This window comes from Stegodyphus dumicola, chromosome 2, assembly GCF_044657685.1.
Source record: "Stegodyphus dumicola isolate Sdum_Otavi_A_Nest chromosome 2, ASM4465768v1".
NCBI lineage: Eukaryota > Metazoa > Arthropoda > Arachnida > Araneae > Eresidae > Stegodyphus > Stegodyphus dumicola.
In genome coordinates this window covers 285,555,057-285,567,938 of record NC_140769.1, presented here as the reverse complement: position 1 = coordinate 285,567,938, position 12,882 = coordinate 285,555,057, and the positions used below count along the sequence as shown (strand labels likewise).

Sequence of the window (12,882 nt, the reverse complement as noted above, 5' to 3'; positions counted from 1 at the left end):
ATCTATTTTTAACTATTTTGTTATCATTACCTAACAAAAAGTTGATCTCTCGATCTGAATATTGATTTTGTGCTCCAAAAAGCATTTTGTTAAAGCATTCGCGTGGAAAAGAGAGTTTTCATTTATTATATAACCTGTAACTAGGCTTATCGTAATGGGTGAAAGGACAGGTTGCTCGTAAATACCCGGGGAGATTCACGTCATGCCCCGCACACTGTCGTTCGCAAAAACGCACCTCCACGCCTTGCCAATCAGCGGTCCGTGACTGGCGTTGTCATGGCGATCGACGCTAGACCAGAGCTCAAGTCCAACTGATTGCTATTGCTAGCCATTCCTAAAACTTACGGCAAAGACCTACGGCAGTATATCTTATATTGTGGTAAGCATATTATTTAGTAAACAGTGATATTTGTATATGCGTTTGTTTATTGTCAATTTTATATTTAGTCCCCCCCGCCTTCTGTAAATGTAGCAATAAATTAAAAAATTCTAATTTTCAATCAGTTTTTAACTGAAAAACGCGTGGAATCAACTTTTGATTAGCAGATGGAGGACTCGCCGATGAATGGGTACTGTCTGAAAAGGATGTTAAATTTGTTTATTGCGAAACGGTGAATAATTGAACAAACAGCGTAAAACAAAACTGTCTGCAGAAAAAACAAAAAGAGAAAAGACAAATGCGTGAGATTAAAAATAATGATAACGAAGAGCATTATAATTAAGGTTCTTCATTTCTATTGTTGTTTATTGGTTACAGTATGTTTTTTTAAGTAATGTTTTAATTCACATAATTAATTAGTTCGATTTTTATATGAAATTGCACGTAAATCATACAAAATACTTTTCTGTTAATTGCAATTTAGATTACTTCTCTTTCCTCTGCTGTTTTTACTGCCGTCGAATTAACTGCACTTTTATGCTACCTGCACACCTTGCAGAGGAAAAAAAATAATAATGAACATTTCTATATCTCCCGCTCTACTGCGCCGACTGGCCCACCAGCGGCCGAACGGTAACGTCGCTGAACACTGATAGTTCGGTCCGAGGTTCGAGTAACGCGAACGGGCTGGCTGCATGGGCATTTTCGTTGTTTTCCCCATGTGTAACGTGTATACGAGCCAGTTTCTCTTAGAAAGTCCTCCATGAAGGCATCCCTCCCTTAAGGCAGATAGTCTTCGAGTGCTTTGCCGTAATCTAATAAACCAAACCAAACTACTGCGCCGATTAACGAAAGTTAACTTGCGTTTTTCATATCTAGAAAGCGTGATTTAAAATATATGTTATCGTGAAAGACCGCAATTGGAGAATGTCGACTTTCACCGGAAAATATCAACATTCACCAAATACGTCGGTGAAAGACCGAATATTTCACTACATTCTTGTATATTCGGACCCTCACCGGTGTATGTCGACAGTCACAGATAAGCTCTGGTGAAAGTCGAAAAGAGAAGTCATAAAGTGCCATAATAGTTTAAGTTGTTGCAATAAATAAGATTTGAATCACCATAATTTAGTAAGTTTTTTATGACTGTTATTTTATTTTCTCATTTAGAACGTACTGTATAATTAAGTAAGTTTTTAACTTCTATTATTTTCCTTTCTCATTTTGAATGTATTGTGTGTTTTAGGTTCTCATGTTCTTACGTTCTTATTTCAAGTTTCGAGTGCGTTTATTCGCAACTGAATTACGGAGAAGAAAATATAATATTGTTATATGTTTAATATTCACCATTAGTACATGGTAAATGTCGACATTGACCGGTGTAAGTCAGAAATAGAGTGTTAGAAAAATATTTCGGACATACACCAAGAGACTATGTGAATGTTGACATTCACCGGTGAAAGTCGACATTCTCCAGATTTCGGTGTTTCACCGTAACATATATATTAGATTTATATATAGCGTTGTTCTAACATAATTACTTTCACACAAAATCGGACTTTCTTTGAAATGAAATTGATTTTTTTTCCATATTTCATTTCTAAGACTTGAATTATGGCTAAATTTTAAATTTTATAAAGTTTGATGAGAAATTTAGCGAGAAATTTAAAAATTTGACTTGGCTGAGTTGTCTTATATGAAGTCCTTCTTTAGGTGTATCTAAGAATTTACGTTTGTTTAATCGATTATAACAAAGCACACGAGGTCTATGAATCTTGATGCCTTCGTGAAGAATTATTTTAAAATAAAATACGTTCGTGTTCCATCGCGCATTGGGAAAACAAGAAAAGTCCAAGCAGTTATTCTCCTGCATCTGAATCGGGACTAAACTACCTTTGTTAAGCGAGTTGGTCCAGTAGACCATTGGTGGGTCCTAATAATTTCATATAAAAATTAATTATTATATTTCTTTAAAAAATTCATCAAGTTACAGTGCTGCAATCTAGAAACAATTACGAAACTTATTTAAAACGATCATTTTACAAGGCTTACGTAAAAAATCTTTTATTTCATTTATGCCAGAGAGGAAATTGGATTTAAATTTATTCCTTTTAGTAAAAAATAATATATTGATACTTATTGTAAATAGATATTTTTTGGTACTTCTAATTTCCTTTAAATTTCTTAACGTAGAAGTAACAGAAAGGAATTTTGATTCATGAATATGCATTTCTAATGAAGTAATTAGCGAAGCAGAATGAACACACGCGAACAAGAGTAATTCTTACTGTTTGTAAGGATTATGTTAATTTATCTGAAAGGATTATGCTAATTTTATTAACAGTTAAATTTTAAGTTAAAGCTCCTTTCCTGTCAAATTCTTAACTTCAACTTACTACTTCCGGCCAGAACGTAGTTTTGAAATCTTGCTGAATATTTAATGAGGAGGAGCGGTATTTAAACCACGAAGTTACTTACGGAGGCAGAGAGAATCAGAGTATCTGATTAACGCGCGTCTGCCTTTCTGACCACACTCTCTCTCTCAAAGCTGTTATTACGCACGGCCGTACTCAGGCCCTTGCTAAGCCAAAGAATATGTATTGTTAAGAAGGAAAGCTTCGCAGCAGCAGGAGTGGCTCCCTCCGAACGAAAAGGGACACAACTGCGCATGCGTGAAATATCAGTCGTCAAAATGCGTCAAAGCTCGAAGCTGATGTGGAAGTTCGAACAAGTTCGACGGTCACGTTTATCAAGAGTTTAAAGCTGTGTGACTCCATTTTTTCCCCTACATATTGACAGATATAAAGTCAGACGTCAAACTGCGATATGGATAATACAAGTTAAACTAGTAAAGCAAAAAAGCACGAAAATTCGAGTTTAAATTATCGCGAAAAGTCAAAGAACGATTCATCTTAACCCGTCTTCTTTAATTTCCTGTACACATGGCGGGGGTGGAAAATGGGAAAAATTCTCGCCACCAGGTTTCATCGCCAAATCCCTTGGCGAATTGTCCCTCTTCTTTCTAGCGGCGTAGAAGACGAACTGGTTTACATTACGTCTATGGAGCCCTTCCTTCTTTTCATAGACTTTCTTTGGCTAAGCTTCGTAGTCAATTAAGTTAAGGGGCCAGCTCAATCTGAACCTTGATAGCTTCGGCTATACTTTAGTTAATCTTAGTTTTAGTTTAATTTTTAGTCTTTCAAGTTCAAGCCCAAGTGCGGGCTTTGCTTGTACACTCCCAGGCGGAGTTTTGTTAAATCTTATTGGAATAATAAAGGGGTAGTTACCCTTCTATCTTGTTGTTTCTTGTGACCGGACTCTAGCGATTATTCGCTTATCAGTTCTTAGATTCCTCACTTCCAACATTAACTTAGAATTCCAAAGTGAGGAACTCTACATGTCTAACAGTTAAATTTTGAGTTAAAGTTCCTTTCCTGTCTTCCGAAATTTCAACTTACAACTTCCGGGCAGAACGCAGCTTTAGAATCGCGTTTGAATGCAAATGAGGAGAAGCTGTTAACGGGGAAGTTCTACTGACTTCGGTAGAGTGAACCAGTGATTCTTACTAGCGCACATTCGCCTTCTTGGGCTATCTTTCTTAAGCTATTAACACGCTCGGCTGTACTTTAGGCTTTCGGCTGTACCTTAATAGCTTCGCCGTTATTTAGAATTAAGGGGCCAACTCTGTTAGAATCTTGATAGCTTCGGCTATATCTTTTTAGTTAAAGTTAGTTAAGTTTTAGTTCTTAGTCTCCTAAGTTCAAGTTCGAGTGGCAGCTTTATTGTAAAACCAAGAAGGAGTTCTGTTAAACTTTATTGTAGTAATAAAGGTTAATTTCACCTTTCTTATGTGTTGTTCTACATCTCACGAACTCAAACGATTATTCACTGATCAGTTCTTAAGGTTCTTCAACTTCTTCTGTAACTTTAAAGTACACAGCACAAAATCTTACATGTTAATATGCAAAAAAAAGCTTATATTCGTTATTGTCCTTGAAGATGTTACATTTGGCAAGCAGACATAAAGACAGGACCGTCGAGGATCAGAAATCTATTGTTTGATCAGGGGAATTCCATTTATGGCTGTGAATAATGCTTGAAGACCTCGAGTAAAGCTCATACTGGAATGTATCAAATGGGTAAATAAATTTTCTGAGGTTTTGTATTTGAAAAGGAAACATCGCATGAAGTTCAGAATTACGCATCTCAAATACGGTAATCAGTATCCTGCCTTTGCCAATATGGAAAATATAACTTTCCAAGCGTAGGGTTTAATTCCTATACGTTTTTACATTCTCCTGGAGCTGTTGTTCGAAAGAACAATTAAAAAAAGGAACTGAGTGGCTTTTATCCATTTCCGTTTCAAAATTGAGTTTAGGTTTTTTTAACCTTCCGAAGTCTTTGCCATATTATTTTCAGACGTAGCGATAACTAGAATAGCGGTAACTGGTCTAGTAGGATTTTAAGACTCAAGTTCAAGTATTAGTTTATGTACAGTTTTACATGTTGAAAGGTTAATTCACTTTGTTATATAGTTTCTATTAAATTTAAAACTAGTTCTAATTTAATTACGTTTTATAGTATCGGAAACTCAACTTTTTGGAAAAACTGTCAGGATTTGTTAAAATTTATTTTAACTGTTCATATATTCAAATTTTTTCAACTGAAGTTATTGTTAAATCTTACTAGTGCAAATAAGACAAACTACCTAATAAATTTAACTGTTTTGAAAAGCTAAAATATTACGCTGACTCAAACAGAACCTAAAAAAAGTGCAATCAAATCATTTTTACGATCAAACAAGAAAAAAAAAAAAAATACTCTTCTTTCCTGGCATTTGCCACTATTTTATATGATTTTAAATCAAATAAAATTGTTTTGTATTTCTATTTTGAGTGAAAAAATGTACAAAAATTAAGGAATAATATTTTTTTAGTAAGGCGATATATTCGACATCCATTAGCAACAACATCTAACTTTTTTCCAACCACAATCATAAATTCTAAATTCTGAAGAAAACAAAAATAAGGGGAGGGGGGGAAATAAAAATAAAATTAACATATTTCTCATTTCTTAATTAGCAAAAGCTCCCAGTATTCGTACCTATTAATGGCTAAATGGATAATACCGCTGAACACTGGTAGTTCGACAGGAGGTTTAAATTCCGTGATTATTTCAATGCGTAGAGGAAATATGAGCCAGTTTCCCATTAGAAAGCCTTCCACGAAGGATTTCATTCCCTACTACATTTGCCATAATCTAATAAATCCAAACCAACAAGGGGGCTACCAATTGCGGCGGCGGTATTGTCGATCCGAGTGGTAAAGTCGTTGAACACTGAATGATATTCGGTCCGAGATTTGAAATCCGGTGAACGAGCTGCCTGCGTTGGCGTTTTCGTGATTTTCCCTACTTGCAACATGCATACAAGACAGTTCCTTAGAACGTTCTCCACGAAGGCATTCCTTCCCTTAGGCAGTTAGTCTTCAGTGTTTTTGCGTAATCAGATAAACTAAACCAAAACAACCCAACCCGGCATTTCCAGGCAATACATTCCAAGATACTGCAGTTATGTGAAATATTAGATAATGTCGAATGCTATGCAGGATACTTATATGACACGCATGTATAGAGGAGCCTTTAGTTATCAAGCTATGCTCAGAAAGACATACTCAAGATCTAGTATGTATACAGATGTAGACATACTCAAGGTGAAGCAAAGGGGTAGAGTAGACTTTAAGGTATCCCTTGTATTATGGCGAAGTTGTTTGATGTATCGCCAAGTTGTTGTTTCATTTATAGTAGCCTGAGTAGTTGAATGTCACGAAAACCCTATTGTGACGTAATCGGGTGCATGATTCCGGGAAATTTTGAATCATGGGATGTTTTGTAAGTGTTTTTTTTTTTTTTTTTTTTTTTTTTTTTTTTTTTTTTAGTCCAAAGGGACTTGAGTCCCGAAGGACTATTACTTTCGTTTTGGCATTTTGCGTCGGACGGATAAATGTCGGTTCACTTTTCAAACTGTTGCCATAAAATGTTAGAGTCCTGCATTATATTTGAAGAAATTAAATAATGAAAAATCTGCATAAATGTATGTATATTTCTCGTATTGTGATAAAACAACGGTACATAGAGCCATCGAATTTTGAATGACGTAATCCTCCTACGAATATGGGCATGTGGAGGAACAAATTTGAAATTTGTTTTATGATCGATTTCCTATTTTTTAAAACTTTGACGAATTTTTGATTAACAAACTCAAGGATTTCAAAGCGAGCAATGGCAACGTTGTGCAGAAAAAACATTTTTATCTCCAGCGCGTGAGTCTCTGTATCGGAAATCCTAAAGATAGGCTCGTTTTAAAACTATTTTGCGATATTGCTGTTGCACTGGATCTTATGGTTTAAGTGCGAGGAACATGATATTTAATAAAGAACGGTAACACACAAAATGTTAAAAAACGCCGCTTTGGACGTAATTTAAAATCTGAAACATTTCAGATTTTTTTTTTTTTTTTTTTTTTTTTTTTTTTTGGGTGTGTGTGTTGGTTTGATTCTTTAGACGGTAGAATGGCCGAATGTAGTAAGATTAATTTGAAGTTTCTGTACGATTTGGAGCAAAAGAGGAAAAGAGCTTTAATTAACTGGTGTGTAAATGAAGGTGTACTTAGTAGCCATTATAAGTGTCCCATATGTAGGAAGGATATGCGTCTAGTCGAACGTAAAAACCGTTTAGATGTATTTGAATGGGTTTGTAGGAAGAAAGGTTCAGATGGTCACTATGTGAAGCTTTCGATCAGAAAGAGTACCTGGTTTGAAAAAAGTCATTTGAGTATGATTGATATTTTGATTTTTACGTGGGCTCTGGGGGTACGAAGCGAACTCGAAAATCATGGTAAGTGAATATTTGCTTTTGGTAGTGCTTAAATGTATAACACGTTTTTCCTTTTTTATGTTATTTTATTGTTTGGTTTAAAATTTGTTTTATTGAGATTATGTATTTTTTGTTTGCTTATATTGTAGAATTTGGTGCTGCTTTGACTTTTTAAGTGAAAATATATCGATGTGTACATGGATAAAGTTAAAAGAGTGCGCAATGCCATTTTTTTTGCAATTCGGAGATTTTCTTTTACAAAAATCGCCGCTTCGCAAACCAAAATAACGAGTCAAAGAATTGCACAAAAACGGTATCCATGTACCGCCAAAAATCGCCAAGTTTCGCCAAGGGGTACCCTAAACTATATTTTTACCCTATGAGTTTCTGTTGTTATTGTTGTTTTTTGAATTGTTTGTAATTTATTTTAATTAGTTTATTTTGTTCATTTGTGCGCAATGTCTAGATTGTGCAATTAGTAGATGTTTTTTTAAGTTTAAACAGAATGCTGTGTATATTGTAGTCTTTGAAATTTATTGTTATGTTAATTTATTAAAGCGAGGTGTACGTAGTTCGTAGATTTCTCCGCTACCTAGATTATGCAATTCGTAGATTTTTTTGAAGTTAAAACATATCGCTGTGTACATGGATTCTTGTCAAATATTTTTGGTTAGAAACTTTACATTTGTGCTATCTAAATTTTTTGTTTTTGTTTCGGATTCTTAGCTTAAATTGTGTGTTCAAAACGTGGTTTTTGCATGCGCGGAAACCGCGTTTTTTTAGACATTTTAGGCTTAAAGTTTGAAATGTAGACAAAAAATTTAGATAGTAATATGGCACCTGGAGTTTCTTGCCAAAAATATTTGGCGAGAAATTTGTCGCCAAGCAAGGGTGTAGTTCTTAATTTTCTTTCTCAAAAAGTTTTCTGTTAAGATAAAATAATGAAACATGAAAACGAGTCTGATTAAATAGCGATCTAGATATCATCCACTTTTAATATAAATGACGTAAATTACGATAGATAAAACTTGCAAATCCAGTAAATTACGATAGATAAAACTTGCAAATCCAGTAAATTACGATAGATAAAACTTGCAAATCCAGTAAATTACGATAGATAAAACTTGCAAATCCAATTAATAATTTACAATTCTGACATCTTATCCATACTTCATAGCTAGTTAAATTACTCACTGTTACTAAAATAAATAATTTAACTAGCTATGAAGTATGCATAATATGTCAGAATTCTAAATTGATGATTCGATTTGCAAGCTTTATCTATCGTACTTTATGTCATTTATACATTACACTTCATACGCATAAACCTAGCTAATGTTCCGAAACTATTCCTGTATCCTGATAAGAGACATAAAAAACTTTTAAGGTGAAATTATTTTTATATCGTAATATTTACGAATATAAACATAATTATCAAAATTCCCCTTTTCTGTTCTTCGGTTAAACCACGTATAAATATTTCTACAGACTTAAAGACATGACAAGTGGTATTTACTCTGTACTGAAACACGTGTTGTTATTGCTTCGATTTAACGTCAGTGTAAAGAAAATTATCAACGCTTTTCAAAATCGGAAATTGGGTTTAATATTCTAAAGCCTGCAAGAAATGCGTAGAGTGAAAATTAAAATTTAGCATCAGCGATAAATAATAATACTCCTTTAAAATGAAACAAAGTTAAAAACGTGAAATCCGAAAACTTAGATTACAATAAGTTTTTATCATCACATTGTTAAGAAGTTGAAAAACATTAAGATTTTAAATTCCGGCCACTAAATTCCGTGATTATTTCAATGCGTAGAGGAAATATGTAAAAATTTATAAAAATCATAAAATTAAAAAGAAATTGTATTCTCTTCTTCGCATGCAGAGTTCAATTAAATATCTGACACACTTTTAAGCTAGCCGTCTGTGATAAGAATTGGAACATAAAATTTTAAATGAACTGTACAAAATGCCAAAGCCAAATGATCGAATACAAATTGTCTATGATATTATTTCGTCATAAATTAACACCACATGGAGACTTGTACACTTATTTAATAAAGAAAAGACTTAATCAAGACGAATAAAAGTGAATGGAACACCAAAATTTCACCATGGGTCATACAAGTCTATTCATTCCACTTCACTAATTATGCAACTCGGCCGGGAATCCCACATTTCTAGAAGCAAAGCCTCGAGGGCTATCTGCCGAAGGGAAGGGATACCTTCTTGGAGGACTTTCTAAGGGAAACTGGCTAGTATATACGTTATACATAGGTAAAACTACGAAAACGCACATGCAGCCAGCCTCTTGTCGGGATTCGACCTCGGACCGAACTACTAGAGTTCAGCAACTTTACCACTTGGCCGCTGGTGGGTCTCATTTCTAGAGGACTCCTGATTCACCATTATTTTACGCACTAGGCAGACACTTAAAATGACTCCACATCTTTTTTGGTATTCTAATTCGAGTCTAACGATACAGCAGCCAACATCGTAGCTGTGTATTTATTTCAATTGATCGCTTTTCACAAAACGTTTTCATAAAATGGCAATTCTTTCTAGTTTGCCCAGACTGAAACTGAAAGCAATAGAATCCTAGACGAAGTTTCCTTCGAGGTGTTTAAAGGATAGCGTTTAAAATATAAACCACAATGTTTTCAGAGAATTTTCATTTCTTGGTCACACACCTTTCTTATATGTTATCAAAAAACAAAATCGAACAGGAATTTTTTTAATTCAATGAACAGGAAAGGCTTGCATAGGAGATTAGGATTATTATTGAAGAAGGAAAGAAAGAAGAAAACTCTTCTAAAAAACTTAAGGTCACTCCTTCGAGGACGCATTCCTGGTGTAACGACAGCACCCTAGGCGTGCATTCAAGAAGTCCGAGTCCCGGCGAGGGAGCTGCTCATTTTTCATGTATTCCTGCTTTAAAAAAAAATCTGATGTTAAAAGAAGTCCCTTTGGAAGTAATTTAAAATTTGAAAGCTTTCAGATTTCAAATTACGTTCAAAGGAACTTTTTTTTAACATTTTGTGTGTTACCTTTATTTATTAAATATCATGTTTTTTGCACTTAAACCATAAATTTCAGTTCAACAGCAATATCGCAAAATAGTTTTAAAATGAGCCTATCTTTAGAATTTCCGATACAGAGACTCACGCGCTGAAGATAAAAATGTTTTTTTCTGTACAACGTGTTACCATTGCTGTCTTTGAAATCCTTGAGTTTGTTGATCAAAAATTCGTTAAAGTTTTACAAAATAGGAAATCGATAATAAAACAAATTTCAAATTTGTTCTTCCACATGCCCATATTCGTGGGAGGATTACGTCATTCAAAATTCGATGGCTCTATGTACCGTTGTTTTATCACAATGCGAGAAATATACATAAATTTATGCAGATTTTTCATTATTTAATTTCTTTAAATACAAGACAGTGCGATAATACTTTGTGGCAACAGTTTGAAAAGCGATTCGCCGTTTGTAGTGAATCGACGCGAAATCGCAAAACGAAAACTATAGTCCTTCAGAGACAAAGCCCCTTAAAAAAAAATAAATAAAAAAAAAAAGAATAAATAATAAAAAATAAAAAAAAATCTGAAATGTTTCAGATTTTAAATTACGTCCAAAGGGGCGTTTTTTTAACGTTTTGAGTGTTACCTTTATTTATTAAATATCATGTTCTTTTCACTTAAACCATAAAATTCAGTTCAAGAGCAATATCGCAAAATAATGTTAAATTAAGCATATCTTTAGAATTTCCAATATACACAGTCTCGCGAGCTGGAGATAAAAGTATTTTTTTTTCTATATAACGTTGCCATTTCTCGCTTTTAAAGCATTGAGTTTGTAAATCAAAAATTCGTTAAAGTTTTACAAAATATAAAATCTATAATAAAACAAATTCCAAATTTGGGATTTCAGATGGCCATATTCGCAGTAGGATTTCGTCATTCAAAATTCGATGGCTCTATGTACCATTGTTTTATCACAATGCGAGAAATAGACAATCATTTATGCAGATTTTTCATTATTTAATTTCTTCAAATATAATGCAGGACTCTAACATTTTGTGGCAACAGTTTGAAAAGTGAACCGACGTTTATGAGTCCGACGCAAAATCGCAAAACGAAAACAATAGTCCTTCAGGAACAAAGCCCCTTTGGACTAAAAAAAAAAAAAAAAAAAAAAATTAGTGCTTCTACAAACATAAACCGCAGTGCTTTGAACTGAATATTTTGAATATTCAGTTTTTGGTAACACACATTACTTATTTGCTATTGAAAAAGGGAATTCAAACGCCAATTATTTAAATTCAAATAACAGCAAAGGCTTACATAGAAGACTTATAAATTAGGAGATATATTTCTCCAAAATGTGTTCTTTAAATTTATTATTTTTCCAGTTTGAAAATTTCAACAAGTGTGACAATTTTAATCCTAACATTGAAGCTATTTAATGATAAAGTCCTTAATGATGGTTGCCTTTGAAAAATTGAATTCAGTTTATTTCCCGTCTACATAATCGCTAATTTTCTCCTTCTGTATGGATTGCGAATTATGGAATGGAAAAGAACAGTACTTTATTACAAATGGAAAAGAACAGTACTCCTGTTTGATACTTATTTTTAGGTAAACTATTTGAAGAATTTTGTTGCTGGAGTCTTCTTACTGAAGATCCACCTTGACTATTTTTATTTTTAATTAGACGAATGCTGGGTTTGTTAAGAGCAATAAAATTCTATATTAACCCTTTGCGGCACAGTGTGTTCGGTCTGGACACACCTAAAAATTTCCTTCTGTACTCACAGAAAAATTGAATGAAAAAGGATTTATAGGTTACTATAGGTTACTCTGAACCTTTTTTATTTATAATAGATGACAGCTCAACACAAACCAGTCCATATATTCTAGCCATGTTTAGTTTTTTAAGACCCTCATTTTTCAAAGAAATCTTCTAGATTTTTTTAGGGTATAAAAGCAATTGTTGGAAAAGAAATTTCTATGTTATTTGTTTGGCTGTATGCTAATCTCCTTATTCTACATTAGTTTTAAATTTTTACCTTGAAATCTTGCCTAAAATCAAACGGCGAACGCTAGGTGTGCCCAGATCGGGCTCACCGATCATCTAGGACAACTGAGTCTGTATTTTTTGTTTCTTCGCATCTCATCGGTCAGTTCATTGACAACAATGCTCGCTTCAGCACTCTTTTCGAAGCTCTGTTCAATCAGTGTGCCACTTTGGGCACATCCACAGAATTAAAACTAAAACGATAAGTGCTATCTTAAAAAAAAACTTGTGTACTCCCCTAGGCCTAATTAGACTGCCTACTTTCTTTTCTTTTTTTTTTTTTTTTTTTTTTTAATCAAAACTCCGACTTTAAAAGGTAGCGGGCCGGAAAAGGTTAAAGGATCGATAAAAATAAGTATAATATTTCCTAAAAGTTTCGAAATATGAATAAACATGACGTATTATAGTCAATCGTCGTAAAATTCTTAATGAATCAGAAATTTTGATGAGTTTTGCCAGGTGATCTGTAGTGATGAAAACATTCGATGACATATCATCAACTGAAACATAAGTATCAAAATCGAACTAGAAAAGGGATTAAAATTAT

The 12,882-nt window shown here is 33.7% G+C and overlaps 1 protein-coding gene across 3 annotated transcripts in view; it reads left to right on the top strand.

Moving 5' to 3' along the window:
* The first annotated feature begins 245 nt into the window (after nucleotides 1-245).
* Nucleotides 246-12,882, top strand: part of LOC118204559 (MAM and LDL-receptor class A domain-containing protein 1-like) — a 149,080-nt gene continuing 136,443 nt past the window's right edge. For all 3 annotated transcript variants that reach the window (XM_085812244.1, XM_085812242.1, XM_085812240.1), the window contains exon 1: nucleotides 246-379. The gene's annotated coding sequence lies outside the window, so the exon portion shown is untranslated. The remainder of the gene's footprint in view (nucleotides 380-12,882) is intronic.